This window comes from Desmodus rotundus, chromosome 3 (genome assembly GCF_022682495.2).
Source record: "Desmodus rotundus isolate HL8 chromosome 3, HLdesRot8A.1, whole genome shotgun sequence".
In the NCBI taxonomy this organism is placed as follows: domain Eukaryota; kingdom Metazoa; phylum Chordata; class Mammalia; order Chiroptera; family Phyllostomidae; genus Desmodus; species Desmodus rotundus.
Window position 1 is genome coordinate 56,903,690 of NC_071389.1, and position 12,613 is coordinate 56,916,302.

The window sequence follows — 12,613 nt, forward strand, 5'->3', positions numbered from 1 at the left end:
AGAAGCAGAGGTATGTTTCCAACGCACCTTGAAGACGTGCTTCCAGAGATAATACAGAAAGCTGAAAGTAAAATCTGCATAGCCATTAAAAAATAACCACTATCCTGAATTACCATGTTGTTTTCCAAAATAAGGGGAAACAGAACCATGGAATAAAAATGTACTATCTATTTCTGTAGTTTCCGCATGTACTATATATAGTTGTATTTTCTACATTCTGAGCCAATTTGTACATAAAATAAAATATCTTCAAACTCTGATAAAATTTAGGCAAACTGGGTTTCAAAGCAAAGATGCAAATAATTATTTTGAATGGTTCTAATAAATATGTATCAGAGAATATATGAATATAGAGATCACATGTTCAACTATTCAATATTAAATGAAGAGGAATATGAAGTTGCTCTTACACTGTGGAATTCATACCCTGACTTCCTGTACTCATCCCTGAGCACATTTCTAAGTTATTTTTTGTGGATTACTTTTTAATTTCACCTGTGCCACAATGGCAACCACTCTTGCCCAGAAAAAACAAGTGAGAATGTTTCAGTCCTTCATGAAAGCAGAATTTCATGGAAGTTGTTAACATTAGTAACTTGATAATTAATTGTTAGTAATCATACCTTTCAAAGAAACAGAAAAAATGGTGCATAAAATTGAGGTGGATTATATTAATTTGTTGCCACATCAGTGTGAGAACTCTGCCACATAAAAAGATGCCAACGATACTTGTAAAAAATTTAGCACCACGCTTAGTATTCTGGGCCTAACTCACTTCTGTCATTATTGATATCATGATTAATATGACTTATAACATACAGAAAACCATTTGGTTGATTTCAAATAAAATGACACATTTCTAGTATCATGCACTTTTTGCCTGTCCCCACCCCCATTATTTTCTGGGTATGTTTCTCCCACGAAGTCTCCTTCCAGCCTTTAGGTGACTTAGTCTCTACACCATCTGCTTTGTTGACAGTCCTGTACTACTGGAAGTTCTCTTCTTCTCTGTCCTCTTGCCTACAACTAGCTCTTGAAAACGTAATACCTTTCTGATTATTCCTACTAATTAACCCTAACTGGCTTTACTTCTACCTATCTTTAACTTATCCGTGAAATGTTGTTATTCCTTTGAATTCATCCCTTTAAAATTTTGTTTGTAACATTCTTCCTAGGAGACCCTAGGCTTCTGCCACAGATGCAGTTACCATTCATAAGCTGATGGCTTCTAAAACTTTATACCACATCCCTGGCCATTCTCTTACGCTCAAAAATTATACCTTCAACTGGGTAACTAGATTTAATCAGTAAAAACTTAAATCAATAAATTAAACACACATTTGATAATTTTTGCATGTTTACAACTGTTTTTCTTCAAAGCCATCACCATTCAGTCTCTATTCGAAGCTAAAAATCTGATGCAATTCTAGATTACTTTTTCCCTTACTCCTCACTCCAACCTCTTAAATCAGGGGTGTCAAACTCATTTTCACCAGGGACCACATCAGCCTTGTGGTTGCCTTCAAAGGGCTGCGTGAAATGTAACGGTAGAAATGTAACTACTCCTTAACAGTTAAAAGAGAGCTTGGTGCTGCCACAAGGTAGAAACAAGGTGCCAGGCTGGACAAAACAAGGTAGAGGGCTGGATTTGGCCCTTGGACCTTGTGTTTGCCACCTGTATCTTAAATAATTATCAAAACTTGCTGATTCCAGCCCAGAAATTTTTCTGGAATTGGTTTCTACTGTTCACACTTGCCTATCTTAGGCAAGTCTCGCACCTGCCTCACCTCTGGCCTGGGCTATTGCAAATGGCCTGCTGCCTAACTTTACAACGACATGTATTTCCCCACACTATAGCTGAGCTTATCTTCCCAAAGTTACACATTGAACCATGTGATTTCTCTGCCACAAGACCTCTCGTGTGACTTGTATGCCCATAGGAGGGAGTCCAAACGCTAACGCATGTAAAGCAAAGTCCTCTACAATCCAGCTCTTTTACAGGTTTCTGGGAGTCCATACCCTCTACTACCACGTAGCGAGTGGCCTTTACCCCTGACCTTGTTACACTTCTTTTCTTATCCTGCTTGTTCACTGCTGTTTGCTTTTACTTACGTTCTATTATTCCACAGTGTCCTTTCCTGTTCACCAGCCGGTAAGATACTGCCTACTGGTTATGTTGTCCACTTTGTGAAGTCACATCACACTCCCAAACAGAGTGTGTTTTCTTCTCCATATTCGTACATTACTGGTTTTCTCTCTTGAAGCATTTTTTCCCATTAATGTAATGATTTTTCACAATTATTTCTACATATTTAAAAAGTGTGTTATAGTCATCTTTGCATCCTCCATTGCTGAGCACTGAATTATTTTTCTAGAGTTGCAAAGTTAGTAATTGTCTACAATTTGAACCCTGATCCTCTAATTCCATATCTAGACCATTTCCTATTAAAATGGGTTGCCACCCCAGTTCAGAATTCCTTTTTGACTGTAGTCTTAGTTATCCAGCCTTTATTATTATTTTTTTTACTCTGTCTATGCTTCCTTCTTCATTGCAGAGGCGACATTTCAGAAAAAGTGAGGATATCACAATAACTTAAATCATTCTTCAGTAAGCACTAGGATAATTATACATTCTATGTGTGGTTACAGTGTATGTGTATAGAGATTTTGTACATTTTATTTATCAATATAATGGGCCATCTTGATTAGTCGTATGAGGCCCAGACACTGCTATTGGACACCTCCTTCCTTTACATATGCATTTTCATCCATAATATGTGACTAAATTCTTTTACTTAGTAACTGGATAATATTGGGATTTCTAGCTGTTGAGGGAAGGAATGGAGATGAAGGAGAGAATGGCATGACATTTATGCTTTACCTGGCCTTTAACTGCCTTTGAGTCAAATTGGGTAGAGCCTAGAATGAGGTGAGGCTTTTGTTTGTATTGCTTTTTTTGTTTATTTTTAAAGTGTAGATTCAATTCTACCCATAGAAGGAAAAATAATTGTGAAGGTCTAGAAATATTTGGGAGATAGGTACCTGTATTATGTCCTATCACTGCCTAGAAGATTTAGTTGAAGTAATATTTAGCCATATAAGCCCTCATACATAGAAAGTTTATGTACATTTATATTGTATATTTGCAAATATACAACATAAATACAATATAAAATTGTTTCTTATATATTCTTTGGGATTTATAAAAATTTATGTATATTTACAATTTTAATCAAATTCAAATTTAGAAACTTATAAATACATACATTATATGTAGATAGGTATGTGGGCATATGTAGGTATATTAAGTGGATTTTCATTTGTTACTAACACCATGTATTTTTTCCCTAAAAAATTATCTTTGAATCAAATGTATGTGAAATGAAAGTGATTTCTTTAAATTTTGAGTTTTAATTTCCTCATCTCTAAAATAAGAGAACAGTGCCCTGGTGGGTGTGGCTCCATCAGTTGGGCATTGTTCTGCAGACTGAAAGTTTTGATTCTTTGTTGGGGTGCACACCCGGGTTGCGGATTTGGTCCCCAGTCCGGGCAGCCAATCAATGTTTCTCATTTGCATCGATGTTTCTCTCCTTCTCTTTCTCCCTCCCCCCCCTCCAAAATAAATAAATATCATCTTTAAAAAATAAAATAAGGAATTAGGAACATGAGATCTAAATATGTGGTTTTAAATTATATTATTCTATGAGAAAAATCGCAACGACTACTAAGCCATTTGAGGTATCTAGGGAGAATTGTGTGTCTTGCTAAACTTGCCGTTACAAGAACTGCAAATGCCTTTAGATTTGTTTTGGCTTGACATACAATACATTTCTTTTACTAACTTTGACTACCCACTGAAATCTAGACTCAAATTCTTCAACATTTATATTCACTGCCTGAGGAAAAACTAATGGGTAGAACAGGAAATGAGAATATGGCATTTAATTATTAAATCAATGCATGTGCCTGACTTGCAGAAGTGAGGCACAATTTAAATCTGGTTAAAGGAAGTCAATCATGCTTTCTCTGAATCTCTGAAAGCTTGCAATCACGCCTTCTGCGTTTGAAGACTTTTGAAGGCTACAATAGTTTAGTGTATAATTAATTACCTAGAAATGAAAACATTTCGTTTGTGTTGGGCACACTATTTGACCTTTTTCTATTGAACTTTTCAAACAGAATTGTAGTATGAGAGACTTTTTTTTTTTACATAGTCACATAGTGATCTTATAAATCTTGCACAGACTTATGCAGGACTGGAAAAAACAGTGTTTTTTTTCTTGCTCTTTGATGTGCACAAAGTAGCTGTATTTGTTTTTTCTTTGTTTCACTGAGAAAGATAAGAATATGCTCATTTTGCTATGAGATTTTTAGCCACCAATTACAGCTATAATTAGAGATATTATTTTACCATGAACTTAAAATCCTGCTAAACATGATGCTGTATATTATATATCCAATTACTCAATTAATATTCAAAGCAACCCTAAAAACATTTATTGTTATGGTACCTCTAGGAAGATGTGGAGAAATTGTCAAAATACATTTCCCAGGTCACATATTCCATAAATATGTTAAACAAGAAAACTTGGGCTTGAATATTCACAGCACCATTATTTATAACAGCCAAAACTGTCACCGATCTCAAAGCTCACTCTCACAGTCACCAAGCAGAGGACCTCACTGTGCTTATCATTCATCCGTACGTCCATATCTTAGTCTCTTCTACCTCATGGTTGGGTGGAAAGGGACCCTAATGTTCAAAGGTAACTGCAAAAGACGGAACAAGTGTTCTTAATAAATACCACATTAAGTCAGTCCAAGAAAACTATTCTCAGATAATTTTCTAGCAGATTTTTTAATGCCAGAACCACATTTTACATGTATTTAGTAGAATGTTCTTACTGTGTTTTTTTCTCCATGACATGGTTTTTAAAATACAGAATAAAAATGTATTTCTTTTTGTTTTTATTTTGAGGATCCTACCCCCTACCTGCTTAATAATTTGAAAAATCCAGTTGACTTCCAGCTATGATAGTAGCAGTTTTGGTAATGTTTGTATAGTTCCCTTTTCCCTTTGGGTTGAGCAGAAACTGTTTTGTGCTTTGGGAAAATTTTATTTCAAAGTGTATAATTGCTCAGGAATGACAAATAAATATGTTATTAAGCGTGTATCTTTCTCTTTAAGGCAAATGAATGTAGAGTTTTGCTTAATGAAAGCAGACAATAAATTGCACTTATATTTTGAGAATATTTCCAGGAGAATCTCCAGGAGTTTTACAAAAATTAAAAATTCTTAATGGCAACATCAAACATCAGTTACTTTGGTTTAGATTTTAAAACAGAAATTGATTTACCAGTTTAAATCTCCAGGGAGGACTGCTTTTCCATTCATGAAAGCTGCTGTTAGAGGTGGATGTGCCGTACAGCCAACAGCTGCTGATCTAGGCAAAGACTTTTATAGTTTCCAGGAAGTCACAAAGATGCTTCCATAACAACTCCAGGCATTGACCAAACCGACCTGTGAAAGTTGAAGACTGGAATTTAAGCATATGGTTTTTAGTGCCGAGAGGAGTTCACGCTAGTGTTATGGGAGTATCCTCATTCAGCCTACTTACTCTTATTTCTGCTGCTTCTATAGAGTCACAAGTGCCCAGGGCACCTTGCAGGTGAAGTGAAAGAAAATAAAACAATATGCCTATTGTAAATTCGACCTTGTGCTTATAACTTCAAGTATCACATCTGTCCTAGTCAGCTCATAGTTAGATGTGGAGCCAGATGCAATAAAATAATGCAGAGGCCAATTCCAGTATTCTAAGTATCACAAAATTAACCGTACTTAACAGTCTGAGTAGCTTTTATTAACACTAATTTTTTAGGAGGTCATGAAAAATAGGAAATATTTTCTGTTTATTCTTAATAAAAATAAGTTAACAAGAAATAGAATGGAAGGAACTTAAGAAATTAGAATAGAGCCCTGGCTAGTGTGGTTCAGTGAATTGAGTGCTGGCCTGCAAACCAAAGATTTGCTGGTTCAATTCCCACTCAGGGCACATGTCTGGGTTGTGGGCCAGGTCCCCAGTAGGGGGCGTGTGAGAGGTAACCACACATTGATGTTTCACTCCCTCTCTTCCTCCCTCCCTTCCCCTCTCTAAAATAAATTAAAAAAAATTTTAAAACAAAAGAATTTAGAATACAAACAGAAAAGATAGAGTAAAAGAAGCAATAAATAGCAAATGGCTTGTTATTCACATTTGGATGAAGCCAATCTCTCAAGTTATTAGGTAGAGAAAAGTATAATAGAATGACTATGGAGGATCAGAAGATTGAAATTGAAAATACTGTTATATGGTTAATATGACTTATATATCATATGCATATATGGTATATATATATATATATATCTTTCATTCCAATACATATATGAAAAAGAGAAAGAAGAAGAAAGAAAAATATAGCAGATATTTTTAATGTATGGTATAGAAAATGTTTTCTTACTGTGGCCTAATAATTCATGTAGAAAGGAATTTGGTTTTCACTGTCAGAGAGACCCTGTGAACCCTGGCACAAATGCCGAGACGACATAGTTAAAGTACGTAGTTAAGTAATGCTTGTTAAATAAAGTGGGTAGCTAACTTCTGCTTAAATCCCTGCAAACTATTTATCTCTACACTAAGTTAAACATGTCTTAGGATAGAAAATATTTTCAACAAACAGTGTAAGAACACTGTATATCCACATGCAGAAAAATTAAGATGTATATCTACCTTATACTGTATACAAAAATTAACTTGTAATAGGTCAAGACCTAAACATAAGAGCCAAAATTATAAGACTTTTAAAAGAAAACATAGGTGTAGTTCTTTATGACCTTAGATTCTTAGATATGAAACCAAAAGCACAAGTAACACAAGAAAAATATAATAAATTGGACTTCATGAAAAACATTTGTATTTCAAAAGACACTATCAAAAATAATGAAAAAAAATTTAAAAAAATAATGGAGAGGTAATCCATAGAATGGGAGAAACATTTCATAAATAAGTGATAATTACTTAGAATATATAAAGAAGGATTATAACTCAATAATAGAAAGACAAGTAACATAATTATTAAAAGTAAAAAGTGTCTGAATAGACATTTCTCCAAAGAAGGTCAACAAATTGTCAATAAAAGTATGAGAAGATGACAACATCATTAGCCACCAGGAAATGCAAATCACAAATACAATTAGATACCACTTAATACTCATTAGGCTGAATAAACTAAAAAAGAGTGATAATAACAAGTGTTGTCAAAGATTGGAGCAATTCTAGCCCCCTACTTGATTGCAGAAATGGTGCAGCTGCTTTGCAAAACTATCTAAAAATTCCTTATAAGGTTAAACAGTTACTGTTTAAATCAGAAATTCCACTCCACCGTGTATAAGAGAGTGAACACACATATCCACACAAAAACTTGGAGAAGAATGTTAATAGCACCAATATTTATAATATTAAAAAAGTAGTAAAAACCTAAATGTCCATCAAATGATGGATAAATGGATGGATGTGCGTTCCAATGTGCTAGATCCACACGATGGAATGCTTTTGTCAATATAAAAGGAATGAAGTGCTGGTACACATTGCAACATGTGCAAACTTTGTTAAGTGAAAAACACCATCAGAAATGCTACATATTATATGATGACATTGATAAGAAACATCCAGAATAGGCAAACCTATAGAAACAAGAAGAAAATAAAACATTTGCCTAGTATCTGGAAGAAGTGGAGGGTAACTGCAAAAGGGTATGGGGTGTCTTTTTGAAGTGATGAAAATGTTCTAAATTGATTGTGGTGATGATTGCATAACTCTGAGAATATATTAAAAATCATTGAATTGGACACTTTAAATGTATGATATGTGAACTGTATCTCAATTATACTGTTATGAAATAAATTGATATAAATAAGTGTTGCGGATATTTCATTGACAGTTTGAATAGTCTATTTTGTGTGAGGAAAGCAAAACCAGATGCAAAGTATGAAAAGATTATCAAAAGGTATTATTCTTAAAATAGAAATGCCATTACCACTAAATAGTTTTGAGAAAAGTTTGCACATTTATCAGAAAGAAACATACTCTAACACGTTAATCGATCCCTTCCTTCTTAAATGGGTTTATAGTAACAACAATAAAAAATAAAAAATAGAAAAGAAAAAAGAAAAATAGTTCTATAGTGGTATTAATCAACCTCAGCTAGTGTTTTACAAATTTCTCATTAGCTATCAATAGGGCTGGCCAAATTGTTCAGAAGACTCAAAAAAATCTATTACCACTTGTGCAAAGAGTTCAAATATCCTGGTTTTCTGACTATATCATAGGAATCATAACATGAAACACTGGGGTATTTGGTGGAACTCAGAGGTCAGAGAGCAAAACCAGCAAGAAGAGCACAATAAAGCAGGTAAGATAATATAAATTGGACGAAGCTGTAGGAAATACTAAAACAACAATTAAAAAGATAGCTGTATAACACTACCCCCTAGAGCACCACCCCCTGAAAAATCTAGCAGCTACTGGCAAGCTATAAAATACAAAGAAGAAACATATTCTCTAACATACTTATATTCATGCAAGACAATAACACCATTCCATCGATAGTACATGTCACATTGCAGTGTCGTAGTTTTCTGGATTTGGAGAGGGCTCTCTCAGCAGATGCATCCGCCACTGGCCCACAACACGTTCTCCTGAGGCAGAAGTACGTAGAACACAAACGACATTCTCTTTCAGAAACTGCTATATAATGAAAAAAAAAGCACATTGGAAAAAAATAGAAATGGAGATGTTAGTAGATAAAAAAGAATCAGAAGAATCACAAGTTTATGCAACCATAATACATAATATAATGTAATAGCTTACAATATATTGATTGCATTTGACAACTATGGACATGTTCACAATTTTTAAAACATTTCCACTTCTCTCATTAGATTCACTCTCAATCTAGAGAGCAAAGCCTTTTACAAACAAAGCAAGGAAGACCCAGGCAGGTGAAATCACACTTTCGGTACTAGCTGGGGAGTGCACGTGCCTGAGGGATGACACCAATGGGAATGCAAAGCCACAGGAGGGAAACGGGAAAAGGAAATATTTTCGTAGAGCTTTAATTCTGTACCAATACAAACATGAATACACATAGAATCTTGTTCTAGTTCAAAATGTATGTGTGTGTTTGCTACGTAGTGAGATGCATAATCCATTATGTAACAAAAAGCAAACCATATATACATCCCGATTCCAAGCACACCCCAGCTCCCCAGTCCACGGCACCCGCCATCACCCTTATGACTAGAGCCTCCGGGGACCTTCACTCAGGCTGCCTCCCATTTACTCACTTTCCCATACAGCAGTCAGTGAGTCCTGCAAGCTGTGAGTCCAGTACTGTTCACACTCATCCCGCAACTTTTCATCTAACTCAGTCAATTTTAAAATGTACTAAAGTTTTATATGATCAGAGTACCTGATAACATTGTGACCTCAGTTCTTATCACTAGCTGGCCCCTTGGTCCTCCCCAGCTACAGGAGCCATGGCCTCCTCTGTGTTCCTTCAACACTTTGAGAGCACTGGACTTCAGGGTTTTGTAATCATCGTTCCCTCCACTCAGAGCTGGCTCTCTCCTCACAGTCATGTGGTTTTCTCCCTCACTCTATGCCAAATTCTTTCCTGAGTACCCACCTAAAACTACCTAAGTACTAGAGTCATTTAAAGAACTCGCCGCCTCTTTCTCTACTTTGTTTTTATTTCTATTACTTTATTAACTATTTGAAATAATGTACCATTTATCTTAGTATTATCTCCACCATAAAAATACAAGCTCCATGCAGGCCGGGCTTTGGTCTATTTTGTTCACTACTTTATCCACAATACCTATTATTCTTGGGGGAAAAAAGTATGCATTCAATGATTTTTATTGAGATATAATTGGCATATAACATTACATTAGTTTCAGGTGAACAACATAGAGGCTGGATGCTTGTGTATAGTGCAAAATGATCACCACCGTAAGTCTGGTATACATATGCCATGTACATAGTTACAATTGTTTTCTTATGATGAGAACTTTTAAGATCTACTCTCAGCAACTTTCAAATATGCAATTCAGTGTTATTACTTAAAGTCAACATGCTGTACATAATATCCCCAAGACCTACATATTTCATACCTGAAATTTTGTACCTCTTGACCACCTTCATATTTCTTTTACCCCCTCAACCCCAAACTCTGGCCACAACTTATCTGTTCGATATATGAGCTCGGTATGCTAAGGTTTTGGAGGGTTCTATTTATTTATGTTAGATTCTACATATAAGTTAGATCATATGGTATTTGTCTTTCTCTGACTTATTTCACTTAGCATAAATCCATCAAGGTCCATCTATATTGTTGCAAACGGCAAGATTTCCTTCCTTTTATGGCTAATATTCCATTGTGTATTAATATGAATATTTTTGAATTAATAAATGACAAACAATGACAACACAAATAACAGCAGTACTTATAGCTATTATTCTACTCCTCACAACAATGCTTAATATTAGATGTATTTTTATTCTCATCTTACAAGTAGACAAATTGAGGCTCAGAAAAGTAAAGTTGCATGACCAACAATGTACAATTAATAAATTATAGCCCTCGGTTTTTACTCGGACTTGAATCTGATATGATACCCTCATCATATGGGAAGGCCTGGCTGCGAGTGCCAGGTCCCATGGCCCCATTTCAATGAAGTGTCTGATGTACTTTGTTTCATCTTGAGACTTTGTGTAATATTTATTGTATGTTTAAAGGTGCCATTTCTAAGAACTATTGACAGAGGCCATGTTGTATATTGCATTATTGTGTATGATATATAAATATGTATAAGTGAGTAATTTACTAGGTTATAATCATGTTTATTTTGTAGTTATTTTGAGATAAAAATACATTTTTTTCTTTTTTCCCAATGAATGATTGTTTTGCAAACCCCTGAACTTGGTGCTATGAAATGTGCAAAGTTGAATAAAATATGCTCCCTTCCTTGACCGCTTATAAGTGAAATACAATGGAAAATAAAATGTTATGTATAGCATTTACATTTTGTGATACATCTCAGGACAATTTAACTTTAAATCAAGATATGGAAACCTTAGAACACAATCTAAAAGTCAGAAGAATATTTTAGACTTTTCAAAGCTAAAATACATCATGTAGAATCAGTACATGACAAGTCATTTCTAATTTGAATCCAACATTCAGCTATTTACTGATTCATACTTCACACTTACTTGTAACAAACTTGTCTTTCTTCTTCTTTTCCTTCCTTTTTTTCTCCTTTCTTTCTCCCTCCCTCCCTTCCTTTCTTCCTTCCTTCCCTTTTTTAATTTTCAGTATAGTATTAGAAGAATAAAATTAACTGGGGAAAAGCAGCTAAATTAAATGTCTACATATATATGAGATCCGATCATCTGATAGGAAGCTGAGAAAACTTGCCAAACTAGCGTAAGTACCATAAAACATAGCTGCTTTGAATCAAATCATGTGACAAAATACGTACAATCTCCATTGCAGGTAGGGAGTCGACAGTTAAAACAATATGTTACTAAGTTTTAGAACTTAAATGGGAAATCTTAATATTTGATAAATTTCCTTACAAGACTCAATTATTTTTCTTACAAATATAGATAAGTGATATGTCATAGTTTTGAGGGAATAGGTGAGTGTATATATTTTACTGATAAATTAAACCCTTCAAAGAACATATTTGAAATGTATCAAATAGTTTACTATATATAGAGATAAAATGTATATAGCACTACATTATAATTTTTAATGTGTTGTTTTATTGCTTTTATTTTCATGTTTACTGGATAATGCTTTAAAATAATGGCTCAGTTAAGGTAATTAACATTGAATAATGGTAGAAAGCCAATTGAATTACTTGTGACATTCACATTAATACTGAAATGAGTTCACTGTAATTAATGGTGTTAAATGGATACCAGAGGAATTAATATTGATTAGGCAATTATTTAAAGAGTTACTGTTTATTGCAATTTATGTCAACTTATTTTTTTGAATAAACCTTTTTTCATTGGCAGCTGTGTAATCACCCTAGGAGCCCGAATTGGCAGGACAAAGTTGTGTTGTATTTTGTTTTCTTATCTTTAAAATGGCAAAATATGAAACTTTCTCTTACTCTACCCTCCATGGTAATGGTTCCCAACATCCCTAGGTTTAAAATACTGAAATGCTCTGTATTGTGGGTTATGATTTGTCCCAGATGCAGCGGGCCTCTGACTCTGCTGTGTGGGTTAAGTCTTACCTGTCCTTTAGGGCCTATCTCAAGTCCTGTCACCTACGTACACCTTCTCTACTCTAGATGAGATCTCTGCAGTACTTAGCAAGTGCCAGAGAACATGCCTATCATTTGAGATTTAGCATGGAATACTCTAATAGCTGTTCACAGTTTAATATGTACTTGTACAAAGGTATCACACATACATATTTTCAACAACAGGAGTTTTTTACACAGCATGATAAACACATAGGAATTGTTAAACTATCTGTAATTACATTACTTTAACTT